This window comes from Mustela nivalis (genome assembly GCF_964662115.1).
Source record: "Mustela nivalis genome assembly, chromosome: 10".
NCBI lineage: Eukaryota > Metazoa > Chordata > Mammalia > Carnivora > Mustelidae > Mustela > Mustela nivalis.
In genome coordinates this window covers 57,272,650-57,298,208 of record NC_139029.1, presented here as the reverse complement: position 1 = coordinate 57,298,208, position 25,559 = coordinate 57,272,650, and the positions used below count along the sequence as shown (strand labels likewise).

The following is a 25,559-nucleotide window of genomic DNA, read 5'->3' as shown; positions in this document are numbered from 1 at the left end:
GGAACAGGCCAGTGAGCAAGAGAACCAGAAGAGTGTGATATCCTGGAAGTGAAGTTAAAGTGTTTCAAGGAAAAGAAAATGATCAACTATGTCAAATATGAGATAGCAGGTTAAGTGAAATGGGGACTAAAAACTGACCAGCAGCGTGTGGGTCATTGTGGAATAATGAGAGAGAAGGTAATGCAGGTGAGTAGTGCTGCCAGAAATCTAGTCAGAGTGAAACCAACAGGAAGGATATTAAGGCAACAGGATCTGTGAGAATAGACAGTATTTGGAGAAGTTTTACTGTAAAATTGGTGCAGTATTTGGAGAAAGAAGAGGTCTCAAAAGGGTTTTGTTGTTTTTGTTGTTATATTTCTGTTTCTGTGTTTGTTTTTTTTTCTTTTTAAGATTGAAGAAATTACAGTACAGGTAATGGGAATGACCCAATAAAGGTGGAACACTGGATGATGTAAGAGATGCCAGAATTATGTAACTTACCCCTTGAGTAGCTGAAAAGAATGATGTTTAGTCCTCAGTAGTTTCTACAGAAAAACAGAGTCATCTTCATTAACAAGGAAGAAAGCAAAGCATAAGGGCACAGGGGATTGCATGTAGAAAGAAAGCAAATAATTTTGAATTATTTGGAATATGAAGGGGTGCCTGTGTTGCTCAGTCAATGAAGCATCCAACTCTTGATTCTGGCTCAGATCATGATCTCAGGGTCATGAGATTGGGCCCTGTGTCAGGCTCTGCTGAGCATGGAGCCTGCTGGAGATTCTCTCTCTCCCTCTCCCACTGCACGACTCACACATGCATGCATATGCACTCTCCCTCCCTCTCTTAAAAAAACAAAAAAAGTGGAATATGACGATGTGAGTAATGTGTATGGGGATAAAGAAAAGGGATGGGGAGAGGAATGAACTAGGATTTTTGAGCACCTACAAACTATCAGAGATTCTGCCAATGATTGAGAACACAGATCAATACAAGATCTTTTTCCCTATGTTGAAGAGGCACACCGTGTAATAAAGCAGGCCAATGAAGATACAGGTTTAATAATGTAGAGGGGTAAATGTCTTAATATAGTAGATGCAGCAGTTTACCAAACTGTATACATTCCTGTCAGGAATGCAATCTTGGGCAAACTCACAAAAACAGGATTGAAAAGGATTATAAGGGCGGAGTACCAATAATTTTCCCTTGCTCTGTGAGCTACTAGGTTTTCTCTGTGCAATATGCTTCTCTTCTTAGTTTGCTTAATAAATTTCTATTGTTTTCTCTTTTTTGCCTGTATAGACTTGGAGATAAAAATTTGGCTTAAGTTAGGATTACCTCAGTTGAATCCTAGGGAAAATTATTGGTATTTGAACCTTATGACAACTCACTGGCTTACATCTTACATACCAGGAGCATGTTTTAGTGTGCCAAACACCAGGTGAGACTTAGTATTGCCACTTACTATCTGCTTATTTTGAGATTTTAATAATTAATATTTATTCTCAGATTTTAATAAATTAAAATTAAAAAGTCCTAGTTCACAAAATGACTGTAAGAGATAAATGAGGTCATGAATATTTAAGTATTTGAGGAGCATTTTCTTCTGTTCTTTAGTATCCCTACCTGTCTTTCTGAAAACAGTTCTGGTTGATCTAAAGTCCCTTCGTCTCCCCTTTAGTGATACAAATCCTTTCTTCTGTCATCTAACAAATATTTATAATGAGCTCCAATGATATAAGTGCCTTCTGTAAAAAATTACTAATTCATGGTCCCTACCCTTCAGCCCCTAATAATCTATATCAGGCCCCTATATAAAACCTGTGGCCTTTAAAAAAAATCTTCCCTAGCCCTCCAGGCAAAATACTCCTCAACTCTTTTATAATTTAATAGGTATCCTATTATTTGGTACTGAGCAATTTTTTACTCCCTTTGTGATATCTCTTTGTACTCACATGGCCCCTGGCTCACTAGGAGATTGTAGGGGAATGTGGTATCTGTCTTGCTTAAGAGAGAATGGTGCCAGGGCACCTGGGTGGCTCAGTGAGTTGAGCATCTAACTCTTGGTTTTGGCTCAGGTCTTGATCTCAGAGTCCTAAGATCTAACATAAGCAGGCTCCACACTCAGCAAAGAGTCCTCATAAGACTCTCTCCCTCTCCCTCTGCCCCTTCCCCAACAGGGTATACACATGTGTGAGTGTGCTCTCTGTCTCAAATAAATAAGTCTAAATTTTTTTTAAGATTTTTATTTATTTATTTGACAGAGATCACAAGTAGGCAGAGAGGCAGGCAGAGAGAGAGGAAGGGAAGCAGGCTCCCCGCTGAGCAGAGAGCCCAATGCAGAGCTCAATCCCAGGACCCTGAGATCATGTCCTGAGCCGGAGGCAGAGGCCTTAACCCACTGAGCCACCCAGGCGCCCCTCAAATAAATGTCCAAAAACAAAACAAAACAGAGAAAGAGAGAGAGAACAGTTTCCTTATAACTGACAGATATTTACCAACTTTCTGATAAATAAAATTAATATACCCTGGAATTCATTTTGAAAAATTTTTCAATGTACCGTTATTCACTGTATTAAAACAAGCAAGTTGGCCACTGGCTTCTAATCACACTTCATTTTCTAGATTATTTAAACTTGATGAAAAAAAAAAACACAAAATCAACATTGTTTGGAGGTGAATTAAAAAAAGAGCACTGATTTTATTAGTCATTACCTCTGAAATTAAGGGGGTAAAACAGATTGAAGATAAAACCGTAGTTAGGCAGAATGTCTTCTCCCAAGTGTCTTGCATGCTTCCCAAGGAGATGTGTAAATAATAGTCCTCACTAAGAACTGGCTGAAAGGTGCTCGAGGCTCTATGTCACCTCCTGAGATGAGGGGTGGTGGGGGGGGGGAGTGGCATGGGGAACACAGAGAAAAGGCATCCATACGCTTGGAAGGAATGGTATATAGGTTTATGTGGTGGACAGAGGTGGGAGATTGGATGGAAATTCAGGCTAGCTGAATGTTTGGCAATTAAAACTTAGAATTGTATTAATACGCAGTCAAGAGAACAAAGTTTGCATCAGTATTCCTACAAAAGCTAGATTTTCATGACCGAAAGTTGGTTTATCTGAGACTTCTGTGTGCACACAGAAATGCATCATTTTTCTAGAACTAAATGAGACTTTAAAATGATCCCCCAAAACTTGTCTGGGTCTAAATTATAATTGTTCTTTCTTTCACAATGTACCAATAAACAAAACACTGTTCCCTTCCTAGTTTCCAAATAGTTTGGGGGAAAGTATATCATTTTGTGGTCGCATTTGATGTTTGATGACAAATACCATAGACCTTAATTAGAAATGAAGCCAACAAAAAATTAATGTTTTCCATCGGATGTTGCTATTTTCATATATATGAAAAAGTGTTATATTAATTAATAAATATAAGTATATATACATTAAATATATACTGCTATTTTATAGCATTTTATATTTAAAACTCTATGATCGGGACGCCTGGGTGGCTCAGTGGGTTAAGCCGCTGCCTTCGGCTCAGGTCATGATCTCAGGGTCCTGGGATCGAGTCCCACATCGGGCTCTCTGCTCAGCGGGGAGCCTGCTTCCTTCTCTCTCTCTCTGCCTGCCTCTCCATCTACTTGTGATTTCTCTCTGTAAAATAAATAAATAAAATCTTTAAAAAAAAAAATAAAACTCTATGATCATTTACTTGCATAGTAGCTGCATGTCATGTCACACTCAGAATGTATAGAGAGAAACAAGAAAAATGTAAAAATGAAGAGGTAACAGGAAATGAATAGATTGTATGCAAAAGCAGTAAGCAAGTAATTATAAGAGAAAGAAAACAGGAAATAGAAAGGAAGAAGGTAATGAAGAAGATAGGAAGGAAGATTAGGTTGAACATTCCCATGAAGATGGAAAGAGGGGAAAAAACCATTAGAGAGAAGCCTGGTTATAAGGCTGGAAAATTATGAATGCTTTGGTTCACATTATAGTGATTCTATTTTCATTTAGTAATGTTATTATTTGTGATTTTGTCAAAATTTTATTAAAACAATTTTTATTCATAATGCCAGCTAACACCTAGGTAGCATTCACTTTACAAGGCTGTCCCTTCATTCAAGCATCACATCTCGTTTACAGATTCACCACAACCTTATGAAGCTTTTAATCAAGATTTTGCTTAAAAATTTATTATGCTTTTTGAATTTTGAAAAATACAGTTAACTTAAAACAATATCAGCATCAATATACCAACACACAAATTTAACTACTCAATAATATAGATTCACTTGACTTAAAAAAAGGAAATAATATGTCCATACAGCTAACCATTTGATCCTTCTGTTTCCCTCCCATGATTCCTGTCTACTCTTAGTGTATATCTTACCTCTACATGTTTATACATATATGTAACCATCGTAATTTACAGAATATTTTATGTATTCTAAGTATTTTTATTAATGGTGTCACATTTTCAGACTGTATCGTTCTTTCCCAACTGTTGTGTTTTTTTTCTCCATTGAACATTTGTTAATTCTGAAATCTTAAAAGATCAATAAACATAATCTTATGTTATAATCTTTTTATTTCATATTATTTTGTATTTTTTAAAGATTTATTTATTTATTTGAGAGAAAGAGTGAACACACAAGCAGGAGGGCCAGAGTGAGAGGAAGAGAGAATCTCAAGCTGACCTTGCACTGAGCATGGAGCCTGATGTGGGGCTTGAACTCACAAGCCTGAGATCACTGCCTGAGCCAAAACCAAGAGTTGGATGCTTAACTGGATGTGCCACCCAGACTTCCCTTATTTTGTTTTGGTATTTTTACTTTTAGAACAGTTTTAGGATCACAGCAAAATTGAAGGGGAGTTACAGAGATTTTTCGTGTACTCCCTCCCCCAACATGTACACAGCCTCCTATTATCAACATCCCCCACCAGAGTGGTGCATTGTTTACAACTGATGAACCTACCATTGACACATCATAATCACAGAAGTCCATAGTTCACATTAAAGTTTACTCTTAGTATTGTATATTCTGTATTTGGAAAAATGTGTAATAATATGTGTCCCTCATTATAATATCATACAGAGTATTTTCACTATGCTAAAAATCTTTTGGACTCTGCCTGTTCAATCCTGTTCTCATCCTCTTAACCCCTACCTGGTAACCACTTATCGTTTTACCATCTCCATATTTTTGCCTTATCCAGAATGTCATGTAGGTGGAATCATACTGTATATAGCCTTTTCAGATTTGCTTCTTCCACTTATAAATATTCATTTGAGATTACATCATGTTTTTTCATAGCTTGATAGTTCAGTTCTTTTTAGCAGTGAATAATATTCCATCATCTGGAAGTACACTATTCATCCACTCACCTAGTAAAAAATATCTTTGTTGCTTCCACGTTTGGGCAATTATGAATAAAGTCAGTATAAATGAGTACAGAATTTGTATGGACATATGTTTCCAACTCCTTTGAGTAAATACCAAAGAGTATGATTGCTGTATCATATGCTAAGAGTATATATATTTAGATTTTTTAAATAAACCAAAAAAAAAAAAAAAAACCAAACTCAAATACTGCCTTTCAAAATGGTTGTACCGTTTTGCATTCCTACCAGCAATGTGTGCAAGCTCCAATTTTTCCATATCCACTCCAGCATTTGGTATTGTTAGCATTCCAGCTTTTGGCCAGTTTAATAGGTGTGTAATGGTATCTCATTATTGTTTTAATTTTTATTTCCCTGATGACATATAATGTGGAGCAGCTTTTCATGTGCTATTTGCCATCTATAAATCTTCTATGGTGAGAAGGTCTATTAAGGCCTTTGGCCCATTACCTAATAGGCTTGTTTGTTTTCTAATTGTTGAATTTTCAGAATTCTTTGTATATTTTGGGTAACAGTTCTTGATCAGATGTGTCTTTTGCAAAGATTTTTCCCAGTCTGTGGTTTGTGCTCTAATTCTTTTGATACTGTCTTTTGCACAGCAGAAGTTTTTAATTTTAATGAGGTCCTGCTCATCAATTATGTCTTTCATGGATTGTGCCTTTGGTGTTTTACCTAAAAAGTCATCACTGTACCCAAAGTCATCTGGGTTTTTCTCCTATGTCATATTCTAGGATTTTTAAAATTTACATGTTACATTTAGGTCTAGGATCCATTTTGAGTTCATTCTTGGGTGTAAGGCTTATGTCTATATTATGTCTATATTCTTTTTATTTATTTACTTCTTTAATGTGTGGATGTCCAGTTGTTCAGTGAAAAGACTGCTCCATTCTGTTGTCTTTGCTTCTTTGTAAAAGATCAGTTGACTGTATTTATGTGAGTCTATTTCTGACCCTTCTATTCTGTTTCATTGATCTATTTGCCTGTTCTCTGGCCACCAATTTTTGCACTCAAGGTTTCATTTTTTAGAGTCGTCAATACTAATACACATAGACCAAGTGAAAGTATTTATCTGTAGTCCAGGAGAGTGTTGTATCACCTAATAGTTTTTAAACCCATGGACTTTAAGGGTTTATCCAGATTTTTGCTTTTTACCCACTATATTATCTTTAATAGATTTCCTTGCACATATGTGAGATTTTCTCTAGCACTTGCATAACCTAACAGTTTATAAATCCATGGACTTTTAGGATTTATCCAGATTTTTGCTTTTTTTCAAACTGTATTATCTTTGATAGATTTCCCTGTGCATATGTAAGATCTTCTCTAGCACAGAGGTTCTCAACCATGTAAACCTAGTGAAATCATCTGGAAATCTTTTGAATACTATATATAAATGGCAATTCAGTTTTGTCTGGAGTAGGACTTTGGAATATATTAAGAACATCCCAGAGTGGCTGGGTGGCTTAGTCAGTTAAGTATTTGCCTTCAGCTCAGGTTTTGATCCCAGAGTCCTGGGATCAAACCCCACATCAGGTTCCCACTAAGGGGGAAACCTGCTTCTCCCTCTCCCTCTGCTCCTGCCCTCCCCCCTACTCATGCACTCTCACTCTTTCTCTCTCTCTCTCTCTCAAATAAATAAATAAAGTATTTTTTTAAAAAAAGAACATCCCAGGTTTTCTTAATGTGTCTCCAGTCTTAAAAACAACTACTCTTGTCTAGGACAGTGCTTCTTAAACTTTAATATGCATGAAAGTTACCTAGAGAACTCATTAAATTGCAGCTTTTGATTTAGCAGAGCTGAGCACACTTGAGAATCTGCATTTATAACAAGCTTCCAGGTGACGGAGAACCACACTTTAAAGCAACAAAGCTCTAGGATATGTAAAATACTTAGAAATGGAATTGTAGAGATATGTCTGCATCTTCAGTTTTATTAGCTGTTTTCAAATTCTTTGCAGATTTTTACTATTTTCGTCATTGTGTACTATATAGATATCCTTATCATCTTGATAGTATATAACTTTTAAAACTTTACCAATATTATGTATTTGAAATTATGCTCTTTTTTTTTTGCTTTCATATTTTCTTTTTTTTTAATTATATAATTTTTTATTTTTTATAAACATATATTTTTATCCCCAGGGGTACAGGTCTGTGAATCGCCAGGTTTACACACTTCACAGCACTCACCAAAGCACATACCCTCCCCAATGTCCATAACCCCACCCCCTTCTCCCAAACCCCCTCCCCCCAGCAACCCTCAGTTTGTTTTGTGAGATTAAGAGTCACTTATGGTTTGTCTCCCTCCCAATCCCATCTTGTTTCACAATGGAATACTATGCAGCCATCAAAAGAAATGAAATCTTGCCATTTGCGACAACATGGATGGAACTAGAGCGTATCAAGCTTAGCGAAATAAGTCAAGCAGAGAAAGACAACTATCATATGATCTCCCTGATATGAGGAAGTGGTGATGCAACATGGGTGCTTAAGTGGGTACGAGAAGAATAAATGAAATTATGTTCTTTTAATTAATACTTTCCTAACTATTAATGAAATTCTGCTAGCCAAAGTGGTCATTAATTTACCTCTCTTATGATTAAAATTCTTCTATAAATTTCCTATTTATATCCTTTATCCATTTTTTTAAAGATTTTTTTAAAAGACATTTATTTTAAAGAATGAGAGAGAGAGAGAGAGAGAGTACACGCAGGAGCAGGGGTAGAGGAAGAGGGAGTGGGAGAAGCAGATTCCCCTGCTGAGTAGGGAGCCCAACAGTGGGGCTCCATTCTAGGATCCCAGAATCATGACCTGAGCTGAAGGCAGAAGCTTAACCAGCTGAGCCACCTAGGTGCCTCTCCATTATTTTAAGATTTACTTATTTATTTATTTTTTAGAGAGCAACAGAGAGCACAAATGAGAGTGGGGAGAGGGGCAGAGGAAGGAGAGAGTTTGGTAGTAAAAGTTCCTCTCTTTATTTTTCTTACTCAAGGCTGTTTGGCTACTCTTTGTCCCTTACCCTTCAATATTAATACATTAATATTAATACAATATTAATTCATCTTGTAGAATTTTGTGAATAAAATAAAAATGGAAATTTTAGATCAATTTTATCAAATGTATAGATTGATTTTGGGAAGAATTAACACGTGTTTTGTAGTCCAGATAAAGTTTCATGAATTTCATCAACTTCAGAACTACACTACTTATCTTGAATATTCTACAAAGAATGATTAGTATGATTAGTGACTCTTTTGGGCTTTTCTTTCCAATACTAATACTTGTAAGTTTTTTCCTAATCTTATGAAACTTGTTAAGAACTCCAGTATAATGTAAAATAGAAGCAGTGAAAGTGGGATTCCTTACCTTGATCAAGTTTTAAGGAAATATGTCTAACACTTCATAATGAAAGACAATAATCATTGTGAATCTTTGTAGATCTTTTTAGTGACAGTATGAACAAAACTTTCTATTTCTAGATTGTAACTGTTTTGTTATAGTGTTTCTTTTTATATAATGTTTTCTCTGTATCTATTGACAAGATCATAATATATACTTCTTCAATCTGTTTCTGTGAAGTATTAAATTAGAATATTATTGAACAAAATCCCCAGTCCAGGAGTAATGCACCATTTCCATACACACAAACACACACACACGTATATGTATTATACATATGCATTTATAACATATATATGCACATGTTATACATATATATGTATAAAAAATGAATTTCACTTGATGGATTCAATACTATAATTATATTTTTTCTGTGTTCATGAGTGAAAATACTTTTCTTGTATACTTCTTGTCCATGTTTAATATCACATTTTGTCAGTTTCATAAAATTAATTAGTGATATTTTGGGGCTTCTGATTGGTTCAGTTGATTGAATTTCTGACTCTTGATTTTGGCTCAGGTCATGACCTCAGTGTCATAAGACAGAGAGCCACATTGGGCTCTGCACTCATCTGAGAGTCTGCTTAGGATTCTTTCCCTCTTCCTCTTCCTCTTCCCCTCCCCCTGATCTCATGCATGTTTTCTTTCTCTCTTCAAAAAATAAACAAATCCCTGGGGTGCCTGGGTGGCTCAGTGGGTTAAGCCTCTGCCTTCAGCTCAGGTCATGATCTCAGGGTCCTGGGATTGAGCCCCACGTCGGGCTCTCTGCTCAGCAGGGAGCCTACCTTCCCCCTGCCTTCTCTCTACCTGCCTCTCTGCCTACTTGTGATCTCTATCTGTCAAATAAATAAATAAATAAATCCTTTAAAAATAGAATGAAATGAATCAGTGATGTTTTTATTTTCAGGACTAAGTTATATAATAGCAATTATTTCCTTATATTTTCTTTCTTTTATTGTCTTTTGTTATAAAAATAAAGTTACAAAACATAGAGGTTAGTTCCTTAAATACTGGAAGATTTCTTTTAAAAATCTGGGAATATTATTTATTTCTTGCTAAAGAATATCCAAGTCAGGGGCACCTGGGTATCTCAGTGGGTTAAGGCCTTTGACTTCAGGTCATGATCCCAGGGTTCTGGGATCAAGCCCCGCTTCGGGCTCTCTGCTCAGTGGGGAACCTGCTTCCCTTCCTCTCTCTCTGCCTGCTTCTCTGCCTACTTGTGATCTCTGTCAAATAAATAAATAAAATCTTAAAAAAAAAAAAAAAGAACATCCAAGTCAGTTGTTCATTATAGGTGCTCTACATTCTCTAGAAACCAGTTCTCTGTCTTATATTTTCATCATCTTCAATATATGATTTTCAATTCCCAAGGCCCTGTGCATAGCTATGTAGGGGAAAATAACATGGAGGATCACCAATAGGAAGTTGTTGTGGACCAAGTGTGGAAGTATCACATATTACTCTTGCTCACATTCTATTATTTAATACTTAGCCATGAATAACAGCAAGGGATACTGGGAAACAAGCTAGCCATATGCCAAGAAGAGGAAATCAATTTGGTAACCAATTAGCAGACTTATTACACCCACAAAGGAACATATTATATTTCCCTGCTACAAAAGTTGTTTTTTTTTTTTCTCCTATAAATTTTGTTTAATTCCCCTTTCTACAAAATATCATGCAGGGGCAAACATACAACTCAGTCATTTAAGGTACCATTTGAGTGTTACAACTCTCAGCTAATAGAAACAGTTTGATACTAAAATCTTAGCACAATGCTGCTGCTGACTTCCAACCAAAAAGCACAATGTTATATACATAATAAATCCTCTCATCAGCTGGTGACTCTGCTGTCATTTGGTACATGTTTTCTTCAGTAAAGTAACTGACTGGCAAAAAACAACCATAGTCACTGCTGTTTTTGCAATATGTTTGAAAGGCAGGTGGTCATCCCATCTCTGGAGATTAAAAGCAATTCAAAGATAAATGTTGAAAGAAAAGAGAAACCAGGGCAGAAAGTGTGTGGGTTTAGGTGTTTGTTGAAACAGGATGAGAAGGGCTCTTATGTTACTCATCAACTGAGAAACATATTTCCATCTGTTTACACTAACACACTGGTCCGGATGCATACACTGTGACTGCTGTAATGCACACAAACTCAAAAATGTGCTTAGGTTTAAACAGCTGATGTAATATTCATATTATTTTGGCAAAGGAATATATAAAATTGGCCAATGGAGTTTTCAGATAGCAAAGAATAATATCTTTTTTCCCCCACAAAGATATTAATCAAATGTTCTTTCCATGACAAGAATCCAACAAGAACTTACTCAGGCCTATTGCTTTTTAAGCACTGAAAGTGAGCAGTAAATAATAATTTATCCAGGCCTTTTAATGTGTCCAGGGTGTTTTACTTGGACTTGTTTCTTCATCTGGATACAGTACAGCAAAGAGTCAAAGAACACAACTGTTGAAAAATCCCAGGAGTATATTTGACCCAAGCACCCACTCAACGTAGTGATCCTTTCTTTGAGTCTATTGCTCTTCCACATTTTCTGAGACTCTTATGATGACAGGGAGATTACATTTTTTTAATGTTACACTTAACTTTATTTAAATTAGATTGCCTACATTTATAAATGATAACCTATGTAATCATCTCCAGAAATGCCACAGTTGCTGTTACTTCTGAACCTAGTTTTTCAAGTTTTTTTTAATTTTATTTTTTAATTTTTTTAATTTTTTATAAACATATAATGTATTTTTATCCCCAGGGGTACAGGTCTGTGAATCACCAGGTTTACACACTTCACAGCACTCACCATAGCGCATAACCTCCCCAGTGTCCATAACCCCACGCCCCTCTCCCCGAGCCCCTCTCACCCAAGCAACCCTCAGTTTGTTTTGTGAGATTAAGAGTCACTTATGGTTTGTCTCCCTCCCAATCCCATCTTCTTTCATTTATTCTTCTCGTACCCACTTAAGCCCCCATGTTGCATCACCACTTTCTCATATCAGGGAGATCATATGATAGTTGTCTTTCTCCGCTTGACTTATTTCGTTAAGCATAATACCCTCTAGTTCCATCCACATCGTCGCAAATGGCAAGATTTCATTTCTTTTGATGGCTGTATAGTATTCCATTGTATATATATACCACATCTTCTTTATTCATTCATCTGTTGATGGACATCTAGGTTCTTTCCATAGTTTGGCTATTGTAGACATTGCTGCTATAAACATTCAGATGCACGTGCCCCTCGGATCACTACGTTTGTATCTTTAGGCTAAATACTCAGTAGTGAAATTTCAACTTTTTGAGGAACCTCCATGCTGCTTTCCAGAATGGTTGTACCACCTTGCATTCCCACCAGCAGTGTAGGAGGGTTTCCCTTTAGAGATTACATTTTTATAAAATATGCCTTTTAATTGTGAGGACACTTCTTGTTTCATATATATTTCATTATAATGGACTGAAATATACCATTATTCAGTTTACTGGAACAAATTAGAATAAATTCACAGATCAATCAGATCAATCAAAAAAATTGTCTTTCCTTACATTTCTTATCTTTGTATAAACATTCTTAGCTCCTTAAGTTGTGTCTTTACATGGCACTGTGTTGGAGTACTTTACTTTTCTGACTGACCTATACTTGTGAAATAACGTGTCAGTGTTTCACTCTTAAATTGTAAAGAATGTAACTGAACATATGACCCTTGATACAGTTTCATCAATAAATATGCATCCAAGAGTTTTATCCAAATTGTTTAAAATTGAGGAAAGGAAGGTGCCAAACACAGATTCCTATGGTACTTCTCTAATACTCCCCTCATCATATTCACATGAATCTACCCATCAATACTGGTTATAATGTCTTAACCCAATAGGATTCTTCCTGACTGTGTGAGCTCCTTATCTGCACTTCTCCATTTTGATGCTTAAGCTATCATTAACAACTACCAAATGATTCCTAAAATACATATATGTATACACACTCAATATGTTCATAGAATTATGAACAGTTAGTTAACCTACCCAAAAAGTAACTTTGGTTATTTTGACATAGCTAAGCTTGTTCTTCATTTCTCTCAACCTTCAAAAGAAAAATTTAGATATACTTTTTACCCTTCCAGTATAATAGTATCTGTGAGAAAAAAAAAATAGTTATGAGAGGTATAGGCAAAAATATAGAATGAAAGAACAAATGTTTATTCAGTAGATTGAGTTTTCCAGTTTTCAGAAAGAAGACAGGATTTGGCTTATTTTTGGAGGATTAGCCAAGTGATAAAGCTGGAGTGTTCAAAACAAGAAAGTTTGGGAGGTAAGAGAGGTAATTCAGAACATTCATGCCCAAGGGAATATACTTTTCTGTCTTAACTGTTTTTTTATTTAAACTCTTAAAAATATGATAGGATTATCCAAGAAGTCTAAATAAAAATGCATGATACTTTTCAACTGGGATATGAAAATATGTGATACAATTGGTACCTTTGAGAAGCTAAAATAAACACATTTTTTTTTCTTAATACTCCAGGGAGTAGTTTACTCAGAATGTTCTTTAGATTCAAAAAGGAGACGTGTTAAAATATTTCTGTTCCTCAGAATGTAATAATTAATATGAGGGAGAATAGCTTTTTAATGAATATGTGCCAGACTAACTCTCCAAATAAGAAACATTTAGAAGGGATGAAAATATTCTTATTCAGCACTTTCTGAGCACTTAAAATGTCCAAGTATGATCCTATACAATACTCAGGGATCAATATAAAATAGTTCCTGCATTCATATTACTTTTCCAGAAATATGTGAGAAAGAGAAGAAATTTGTTCATGGTTAGAAAGCAAATAAAGGGTGTAATTTCAGTTGTAATCAGCCAAGTAGTTCAGTCAACCATTGCAACCATGATGAAGGTCCACAAAATGGCCCACGATGTTTCCCTGCTCTGTGCTTTCATACATGGGTCATTCAGCTTAGAATGCACTTCTCCAGATAGGTACAGCATATTATTCTAAAAATTGTCTTGTATCTTCATCAGCCCACTCCATCTCCATCTGGGTTGGTTGAGTTCTGTTTGTATTTACATAATTCTTTATGTACATGCCTTTCCTATAACTTTATATAATTATATTTTTAATTTACCTCTGTTTCTTTCCATTATATATATATAGGATACTGGAAAGCAGCAATTCTGTTTTATTAAATTTTAAATCACTAGCACCTATCATTGTCTCTGGTGAATAGCAAATGATAAATAAATACCTTCTAACCAAATGAATAATCCATAAATCTGTATAGAGATATCTTTTAAGGTTAGTCTTCCTATAATTACATCTGCTCCTTTATTATCATATTCTGGCATTAACAAAGGGATACAGTGAGGTTACAGGATACATACATAAACACACATATCCAGTATAATATATGCCAACTATAGAACAAAATACATACATGTATGTATCCATGCATATATGCATAAAATTTATATATGTGCATATGCGTACATAAGATATATAATTCATTAGTTATATAGGTGTTATGTTATATTCAAAAACGGTAAATGAAAGAAAGTCACCAAATTTCAGTATTTTTATATGGATCCTCTCTATCACTTTACCATGACTTTACAAAGAATTACCTATGGATGCTTTCCTTACAAATGCTCATTAGACTAACACTTAGATACAAGACAATTTGTACTATTTAATACACTTGATAGAAATCAGTGAATTGAAGAGACACACCTTTTATTCAATGCCAAGAAAATTATGACTATCTGAAATTTCCAGAGTTTTTGTGATTCATATTTAAATGTACGTCCCAGAATCTAGCCCCAGTATAAAACAATTTCTGGCAAGAGAATGACTTTTTTTCCAATGAATAATTTAAAATGCAACTTTTTCCATGTGAACTGTCTTATATCTTGGCAGTAGGCATAGTATTTCAATAATTTATACAATTTTGAATATAATATAGTTAATGCCATAAAAGCAATTTCTCTGATATTGAATTATAAGAGAATGCACTTAGGCCACTGTGACTAATGATCCAGGGGCCAGCAACATGGCAAATTACCTTTTAACCCAATTTTAGAAAGAATCTGTGCATGTAACCCTAGGACTGTGCTGAGATCTCCTGGCATATAGTTGCATAATAACACTTGGTCGCTACATTTTAAAAACATAAATAAAGCCTTATCATAGAGAGAAGTAGTTAAAGAAATGTGATAATTTTTTAAAAGGTAGATGAAAATTATTTTGGTGGGAACAGAATATTAATGAGAATCATGATTTTATTTTTTACATTTCTAAATAAAACCTATTCTCAGAATATTTCCCAAGGCAAGACTGTAGTCACCCTGCAGATCTAATCATGGTTATTTCATGGCAAGTGAACGACTGCACATTCTTGTGATAATGTACAGCTTTTATGAGAAACCAAGGAATGTAATGTGAAAATAGATTCCTTGGGCCCTCCAAGGCAAATGAATAGGCTCAGGGCTTAATAGGATGTAAGGCAGAAATGGCAAGATTATAACTTCATGACTGAATCAAGACCACACAGGACTTGTGGTGTATGGTCAGGGTTTTGAAAGTATGTAGCTCCATGGGAGTGTTTACTATCATAGACTATGTAGATTTCTATATCATGACAATTTTCCAGCATGTGATGACCAAGTTGATGCCAGAATAAGTTTGCAGATACTATAATGAGTGTATATGGTCCCCAAAAAGAAGAAAATTCATGTCTAAAGATCTGGCAAGGCTGGACTTCCATTTTCTAAATGGAAATTATCAGTCATCACTGCCCTCTTCAGTTTGGTCCTCCTATCATTCCCTATCACTTCCAGTGTAAAGGTGCACATTTTCTCTTGACCTACATTACTCACTCTTATTTCATTATCTTAGTTTTTAGTAAAAGTAATCAGGGGTTTGATTCTCATAGGAAGTTTCCTCATCCACCTTTGGAGTCTGAATTTTGTTCCACTATCTGTCTTGATGCAACGCCACACTGTCTTTGTTGGAGGTTTATAAGAATAAATCTTGAAGTCAGATAGTGTAGTCTTCCAATTCTCATGTTTTTTTTTTTTTTTCAAACCATGCCTGTACTTAGTTATCTTAAACAACTACATTTATATATTTTACTCATGATACTGTGCTTTGGAGTCTTACTGGAAGGACTGGAAGAGTTAAGAGCCTATAAGAGTATCCCAGGGTGTTTCCTAGGTGCCCTTTTTGTTTCTGTTGTTTCAAAACTTCTCCGTGTGTGGCCCATGTGTTCTCTCCACCGTGATAACTCCCAGGTAGTCAGTCCAGTTATACAGTAATTCAGACCTCCAAGAGTGAGTGTTCCTAGACAACAGAGCAAAAGACAAATGGTACTTTATGATCCAGTCTTGGAAGTCACACAGGAATGATTACTTCTACTCAAACTCTATTATTTGAGGTGGCCAGAAACCTACTCAAATTATAATGAAAGCACTACTAAGACCTCACTAATGATGGAAGAAATGGTGAAGAATTGGGGGCCATGTTATAAAATTGCCATATAAGCCAACTAACAAAATAGCAGGTGAGTGGATGGAAGAAGAAATTGGGGAATGGATGTATAGAACTCTACCCAATGATAGATCCCACTCCTGTCAACAACAAAATTTCTTTAAATTCTCAGTACATTACACATAGCAAATGTCCAACAAATATTAACCTTTGCTCTAGGTATCCTCTTGTTAGACATGTTTCCAATAAGAAAGGGAAGAGAACCAGTGTCCATTTTTGAATCCTTCTCCAGCCACCTCCTAGCTCAGTTTCTAGGAGATGTTTGACTTAGAGAATGGGGCACTGTTTTCATTCACTACAGTTCCTTGGTGAACTTGTTGGACCACATGGAAATCTCTGGGATCTGTGCATAAATTCATGCATAAAAAGGCTTAAATGAAATATATGAAGCTATTAATAGTGATTCTATCAAAATTGTGAGACAATATTGTACTGAGTCACATGAAAACATTGGCCACCAAGCCATTTGTTTGTAACCACCAAAGGACAATTTTAGATGTTTCAACCTCATAGGTGTTTTGGGTTTTTTTCCCCCCTGTAAATGTAGCATTTTTCTGCATTCTTTCCAATAGGTGTGTATAACCTTCATAATTAGAAAAAAAATTATATTCAAAGAGCAAAGAGTACTTCAGAGAATGCATTATTTTTCTGATTGCACTGAAATGATGCATCTCCTCTGCAAGTACCAAAAACAACATAGCAGCCTTTACATATAAAAATATGCTCAAACGTATTTATAAAACCTCAACCTAACAAGGAAAACTCATATTGAACTGGAGCAGGCTTACCTCATGAAATCAGGAGCCAGGTGTTACATTATAGCTCTATGAGTCCAAAGGTAGACATTGGACTTTCTTCTGTTTCAAAAACACTAAAGCAAGCTTGTAGCTACAGGAAATATTTGCTAAGAAGGCAGCTGGGTTTTAGTATGGCACAGCTGGGCTGTTTCCTCTGGCTTATGTGGAGAATAATTCAGTGCCAAGGATGCGACAAGAAAAGTTCACCCAGGCTATTCCAGAGGGCATTTGCTGGCACATTTTCAAACAGACCAGTGGAGCTGGCCACCAGGCTTATGGGAATAGTGATGATACTGAAAGAAATTACCTACTTTCCTTAAGAAAATTCCTGGAAGGGGTATCATTAGCTAGCTGGGTTAGAATTTTTTAAAGTTCTTAAGGTATACTGCCAAATTGTTTCCTGGAAAAAGCTCATTATGAATTCTTGATAAAATGTTACCATCACTGCAGGTTTAAAGTTATAGAATTAGTTTCTTAAGAATTCTGCCTCTCTAGGTATGGACACCTACATTTGTGTCTTTAAGGAATTTCAGTTGTGATGTTCTTCTTGTGTATTTTGTAACTATTCTCTACTAGGGAGAAGGGTGAATTAAGCAAGCATTGTAGATTCCCTGTGATATATGACTCTGCTGTAAGTGTGCTCTAGCTTTCCTGCTGCTGCTGCCTGAGGGGGTAGCTGCTATTATGGTCCTGATTTTCAGCAGTATTTTATATCTTTGAACCATCCAAGTAAGTGAAGCTGAACTAGCCTGAGGTACAGCAGGGATTTGAACCCTGGTGTATAAACACTCATGTGTAGAGGCCAGCTATTGATTCTTTAGCCAAAACTAAGCAAAAATAAAAATCTTTACAGTCCAAAATATTGAAAATCTTGTATAACAATGTTGTCATTTTTTTCCCCCTGCTTCAAAATGTTTACAAAGCAGGTGGGAAAGTCGCCATCAACCAAAAATTTAAAAATCATTAAATAAATGTAAAGCTACCAAAACTCAGCCTTTCTAAATATATAAATAGCCTTTATTCTTTTATCACATTTAACCCTCATGTATGCAAAGCCATCTTAATATAACCTATATACATGTAAGAAATATATATTCCTTTTGCCATGGAAAATCTATTTAGCAAATACTTACGCCTTTCTTCAGTGAGAAAATCTATCTTAAAATTTAGGGATTACTTGCCTCTTTCTTTCATCCCCCTGATGCGTAGCCCATGTATTAGGTTATCAACATTAGATGGAGGGAAGGGAAAGAGAGGGAAGCTATTTCCATGTTGATTTTTTTCAGTAACTCCATGTCCTGTGAGGTTTGTTCCCCGTAGAGGTTTATTTTCTTCTCTCCATTGCTGATTGTCTTGCTCACTGCTCTGCAGAACCAATTCTGGGTTTTCCCAAGAGAAAATCACAACTGGGAAAAAGTTGCCCATAACATCTTTCTACCTTCAGTATGCAGCCCTCACTACACCCACCATGCTGCTCTCAGGAAGTGTGAAAATATATGCGAACTATTAAGGCATCATCTCTTCTAGGGGTAGTTACATTTTAATATTAAGCCCTTGAATCTTGGCATTTGCGACGACATGGATGGAACTAGAGGGTATCATGCTTAGCGAAATAAGTCAAGCAGAGAAAGACAACTATCATATGATCTCCCTGATATGAGGAAGTGGTGATGCAACATGGAGGCTTAAGTGGGTAGGAGAAGAATAAATGAAACAAGATGGGATTGGGAGTCACCATAAGTGACTCTTAATCTCACAAAACAAACTGAGGGTTGCTGGGGGGAGGGGGGTTGGGAGAAGGGGAGTGGGGTTATGGACACTGGGGAGGGTATGTGCTTTGGTGAGTGCTGTGAAGTGTGTAAACCTGGTGATTCACAGACCTGTACTCCTGGGGATAAAAATATATTATATGTTTATAAAAAATAAAAAATAAAAAAAAAAATTAAGCCCTTGAAGGCAGATAATGGCTCTGAGGATATGAAGAAAGGCCTCTATAATTACAATAGAGACTTTAAATAAATAGGAGAGAATAGTTCATGCAGAAGTCTTTCTGTCACCCTATAAAGCTAGAAAACCTTACAGCTACATGCTACACTTTTGGTCAAGGATCTCCTGAATTAGCCTTTCCACCACCGCAAGATAATAAAACACTCATCTGATAGATTATCCTGATAATTAGCTGGATGCAGTTAATGATTAGCTGGATGCAGTTAAAAACTACTGTTTTTAACCATCAACATCCACTCAAATTCCATCTGTTTCATAAAGCCTTTTCTAATATCAGCATCCCTTCTAATCCAACTTCATAGGCAGAGTTAGATTTACTACTCTGTGCTCCCCAAACAGCTTATATTGCAAAATTCACTTTGTAGGATTCATGATGCCATATTATAATTAATAGTGTTAGGTCTTTCACTCTTTAGACATAAACTTTAAGAATTGTCTTGCTAATCTAGTCGGTGCTCAATAAATGTTTGTTGAATGGATGGATGGATGGATGGATGGATAGATGGATGGATGGCTTAAAATAGGTTACCACCTGTTTTACCATTTTGTATAGCTGGCCTCCTAAAGGACAAGGTCAATTGGGTAAAACTTGAACATAGATTTTCTAGAAAAGGAAAAACACTAAGTTAAGCGACATGATTTAAAGTTTGAACCAAAGTCTGAAAGATACATTTTTTTCCCTCAAACACGTTCTTTGCCCCCAAAAGTAGTCCTGGCATATTCCATCAGTAGGTATTCACAAATCTGGCAAGTTTTCATTTACAAGTCACACTTGGGTTATTTTTTCCTCCTATCACTATCTGATGGGATGAAGGGAGAAGCCATAGAAATCTCTGAAATGTCATAAACTATAAAAAGTCAGTTATAGTCTATGAGCTGGAGAAAACAATGTTGCTAGTTAGATGCAAGCCAGGAAACCATCAGGCACCCACAAGCAAACCAATTTAGGGGGGAAAAAATCATGAAACAATTTCTTCTCTCAGTTTGAGAACAGCACCTTTTCCAGGAGGTTTGTTATGTAACGTAGATCTGCTTTCACTTTCTGGGGGCTGGCCAAGACTGAAAAGGGAAGTGCCAGCCTAGGGAAAAGAAGACTGTTCTTTTGATGCTGCCAGCCATTACCAGATATGGGAGTGCAAAAAAAGCCAATTCTCCAAAGATTTATAGTTATGTCTAGCTTGTTGACTCAAGCAGTTTGGAAAATCTTCAGAGATATAGTTGATTTGAACTAACCTAGACTCCAAGTCTGTGGAGAGGGAAAAAGAAGCCGAAATAATATGTACATACTCTTAGAGTCAAATCCTTTTGGCCCCAAATTTACATATCTTTTTAAGTTAAAAAAAAAAAATGCTCTAACCAACACATACAGTACTGTGTAAGATATGATAGTCTATTCTATTGAATATACATGTATATGATTATTGTCCAATTATTTCTCTGGGTTTACATGGCAAAAACTATGGTAGGCAGTGAAATAGGAAAATACTGTGCTTTTAAACAAGTTAAAAAGAATATTGAGTCCCCCAAATTGGAAAATCCTTGAAAAAAGTTACAGAGGACCCTTGATACTATAATTTCATTTTCACTATATTCTCAGAACTTATATTATATCATCCTTGCAGGGGTATGAAATTCTATAGGAAATCCTCATTACAAAGTCAAAGAAATATTAGCTCCGCTGTTAAAAAAAAAACAATAAAACAAATATTTTTGGAATATCTTCCACATGTCAGGCCCTTTTCTAGGTTTTAGTGATAGGCTGTTGAGTAAACTAGGTCCCTACCCAAGGTCTTTACTTATGTTCCATGATGAGAAGAGGCACTAAACAAAGAAGCAAATATCATGACGCTGGCAGATTTAAAAGACGTTATACCAAAGAAACTACAAAAGGAGGATTGAGGTGGTACAGAGGGTTATAGGTGCAAGCTATTATCTCAAAGAGACAGATACCCAGAAAAATCTCTTTTGCTTTAAGATGATCAAAGCCATCAGTGACACAGGCTTTAAGATGAAATTTTAACCCCTTAACATTCATTCAGAAATCTGTATTTCAGAGTTTGTTCTTTGTCGTAAGTTTTGGGGGTGGAGGAAGTCACTGTAGAGATAGGTGAGTCCAGCAGGACACCAAAGAGATGGGATAGCATATATTTTTTATTCCATGTTTGGATTAGTGAACACATTTGGAGAACACATGTGCTGACTGGGTGCATAAATCAATTAGATACGTGAAAACCTTTAAATGATTTTAGTAGTAACTTCAGAGAATGATGGAAAGAGTGCAGTTGCCTATGAAACACTGCTGTGATTTTAACACCTTTACTAAGGAAGCAAGTGGTTTTTGTAATGCCCAGAATACCATAGTTATGATAAATAATGAAACTAGTGTTTCTTTCAATAATCTGTGATTGTTTGGGGCCAGATTAAAGACATACTTCGTCCACGATTAGCCCTGGCAATCTAAAGAACTCTACCACATGATTTGTATGTGCTGTGGTCTTTCATGGACTCTTACAACTTAAGACCTTGATGGGACATTAATTGATTCCAGTGAGCCAATGCAACTTTCCAGATCTAAATTGTCAGTGTCTTGCACTTCTAGTTAAGATAATCATCAAATATATCCTCTAAGGGTTTTTCAGTGTTATGTATGACCTGGCTTCACATGTCATGGAACATAATATAGGTGTGAACTCTATTGTATTTATTATTTCTGTAAATTATCTGCACAGACATTTACTATAATAAAACACTGTGCTCACATAATCCCCATGTTGTATAGATTAGTCACCCTTGTGCTGACTTCTCAAATTTTTGTTGGTTACGTTCCAGCCTACAGTTGAATTCTTAGAAGAAATTTAAGTCAAGTCCATGAAGGCTGTTCATTAAACAAACAAGCAAAAAGCTTATTTTACTTATGTAGGTAAGAAATATGTACACATTAAAAACAAAACAAAAAACAAATGACGCCTCTCACAAATGCAGTTGTACATCATACAGCAAATGGTGGGGAATAATTCCAGTTGGTTGGTTGGGTAAAATCACTAGTATTTCTCTCATTGACTCATTTCACTTATTGTGGAAGTTAAGAAAGAAAACAGATGAACATACAGGAGGGAGAGAAAGAGAGAGAGGGAAACAAATTATGAGAGACTCAACTATGGAGAACAAACTGAGAGTTGATGGAGGGAGATGGGTTGGGAATGGGATAGATGGATGATGGGCATTAAGGAGGGCACTGGTTATGATAAGAAGTGGGTGTTATTTGTAAATGATGAACCAGTGAATTCTACTCCAGAAACCAATATTGAACTGTATGTCAATGAACTAGAACTTAAATTAAAAAAAAAGAGAGAGAGAGAGAGAGAGAGAGAAAAGAAATCATTAGTATTTGGTTTGGATATATATTCTACGATTTTTCTTACTGATATTGCTCCATACCCTGACCAAGGAAACTGTGATAGATGGCTGAAATGAGAGAAGGCAGTTGTGGCAAGTCAGACTGCACACTTTTTAGTGAAAGCAAAATTAACAGGAAATTTTTTTTTTGACATTTCTGCAAAGAAGACATCCAGATGGCCAACAGACACATGAAAAAGTGCTCCATATCACTCAGCATCAGGGAAATACAAATCAAAACCACAATGAGATATCACCTCACACCAGTCAGAATGGCTAAAATCAACAAGTCAGGAAATGACAGATGCTGGCGAGGATGTGGAGAAAGGGGAACCCTCCTACACTGTTGGTGGGAATGCAAGCTGGTGCAGCCACTCTGGAAAACAGCATGGAGGTTCCTCAAAATGTTGAAAATAGAACTGCCCTATGACCCAGCAATTGCACTATTGGGTATTTACCCTAAAGATACAAACGTAGTGATCCAAAGGGGCACGTGCACCCGAATGTTTATAGCAGCAATGTCCACAATAGCCAAACTATGGAAAGAACCTAGATGTCCATCAACAGATGAATGGATCAAGAAGATGTGGTATATATACACAATGGAATACTATGCAGCCATCAAAAGAAATGAAATCTTGCCATTTGCGACAACATGGATGGAACTAGAGCGTATCATGCTTAGCAAAATAAGTCAAGCAGAGAAAGACAACTATCATATGATCTCCCTGATATGAGGAAGTGGTGATGCAACATGGGGGCTTAAGTGGATAGGAGAAGAATAAATGAAACAAGATGGGATTGGGAGGGAGACAAACCATAAGTGACTTTTAATCTCACAAAACAAACTGAGGGTTGCTGGGGGGAGGGGGTTTGGGAGAAGGGGGTGGGATTATGGACATTGGGGAGGGTATGTGCTTTGGTGAGTGCTGTGAAGTGTGTAAACCTGGTGATTCACAGACCTGTACCCCTGGGGATAAAAATATATGTTTATAAAAAATAAAAATTATATTAAAAAAAAAATTAACAGGAAATTTAAATGACCTTTAGTGAATTGAAATCTAGAGCTACATCTAAATATGCATCACCCCCTCACTGTGGCCTCCCCTGAACAGTCATTGAGGACAGGGTCCTAGGTAGTAGTTGAATTTGAGACCCTCAAAAAATTAAAGGCAAAGCAGATTATTAATTGGTTGACCCAAGAGTAATTCTTTTAAATGTATATGGGAATTCAAAAAAGCATTCAACCCCAACACAACCCCTAAATCCTCTTTCAACCTCTTTTGTTTAGAAAGTTTCCAATGGTCTTCAATCTCTCTAACTGGTCATACAGAACAATTAATTATGAGTGCAGTTGTAAAATCATGTACATTCCCAATTAGGAGAGAGGTAGTCTGTGTTTTGTACTGATATCTAGAACTTCCACACTTCATTGTTGTTGTTGGCTTTTTTTTTTAAGATTTAATTATTAATTTGGGAGAGAGAGAGAGAGAACATGGCTGGGGAGGAGTGGGGGCAAAGTGGGAGAGTCTTAAGCAGACTTTGAGCTAAGCATGAAGCCTGACATGAGGCTCGATCTCACAACCCTGAAATCAGAACTCGAGCCAAAGAGTCTGACACTTAAGCAACTGCACCACCCAAGTGCCGGAACCTCATTGTTTTTACTTATGGTGTCATGATGATGATGACCATGATGATAATGTTTTAATAATTACTTCCTACAAATTAAACAGTTTTACATTTTGATGAATAATTTATTCCTTTATTAATCTGCTCTAGGTCATAAATACTTGAATGTGTACACGACAATTCAAAATGCTACTAAAATCTGTACTTATTTAGTGATTTAAAAATTGTGCAATTGAACACATTTGCTCCTTTTCAGACTAATTTTAAGCTCAATTTCTAAATGAGAAGAGTTTCAGGAAGTTTAATATAAGGTGTATGGAAAAGGAACATACACCTAGGATAGTAAGATATTTTAGCTCTCCTCATTGCTGCCTTTCTGTGCAGGTGCATAGAGCATTGGAAATACCATAAGACACTCTGCTTTGTCATGCACAGAGTTCAATAGAGACCTCTGACTTGTGTGCATGCATGATTTATACACAAACCATATCATAGGAAGAGCTACCAGAACTAGATGGGTTTAAGATCCCTGAGACATCACCATTCTTCCCTGCTTATGTCACCCAGACTAGAAGCATCTTTTTTCTCTTCTATTTTCTCCTAGTCTGATGCTCCCTCAGATCATACCAAGTCCTTTCCCGGTACCATAACCTTATTCTGGATGCAGAGCTAACAATACCTCTATTTCTGTTGCCCTACATTGAGGTTATTCATAGTTTTTCCTCTATTATAAATAGCACCACACTGAATAACTTTGCACATAAACTATCCTACGTGGTTCACTTTAAAAGAACCTTACATAAAACTAATGTTTGCTATTTCAAACCCACAAGGTATACCTATTAGACATGTGTTACTCATGTAAAATAGAAAAGGAAAACATGGAAAATATTTGTCTTCTCTCAGTTACTTACTGTTTGCCTCCCTCTTTTAATTTTAAGCTCCTTGAGGGCAAGGATTATGCCTTGGAAATTTTGTATTTCCTGTGAGTCCAGAATTATTCCCTCCATAATACTCAGTAAAAGTTTGCAGTCTTGAACTGAATATGAAATGGCTTTGAATAGTCAGCAAACCAACACCTGTTTTTGCCTCCATAAGCTACAATGCTTGTGAAGATTTTCCTGGTTCTTTTTACACACAGCATCTGCTGCCAACAGGTGATGCATTCTGGGGAGAAGAGCCTTGCTAGAGGGATTTTCTTTTACTAACGTCCTCTTTCCAGATGTTTCTTCCCTGTAGTATATCCTGAATTATGAGGCCCTGGGAGGCAATTGCCATCACTGAGATGACATGTCACACCTGGAATTTGACACTCTTCCCCCACCACACATTTTCCCAAAGTCAAATGTCAAATCTGAGTTTATTGCTAAGGGACTTGGTTGTTTCTCTG

At 36.2% G+C, this 25,559-nt stretch overlaps 1 protein-coding gene across 1 annotated transcript in view; it reads left to right on the top strand.

Annotated features, from left to right (window-relative positions):
* NEGR1 (neuronal growth regulator 1) overlaps positions 1-25,559 on the top strand; it is an 848,329-nt gene that overhangs the window by 467,340 nt on the left and 355,430 nt on the right. The window lies entirely within an intron of this gene.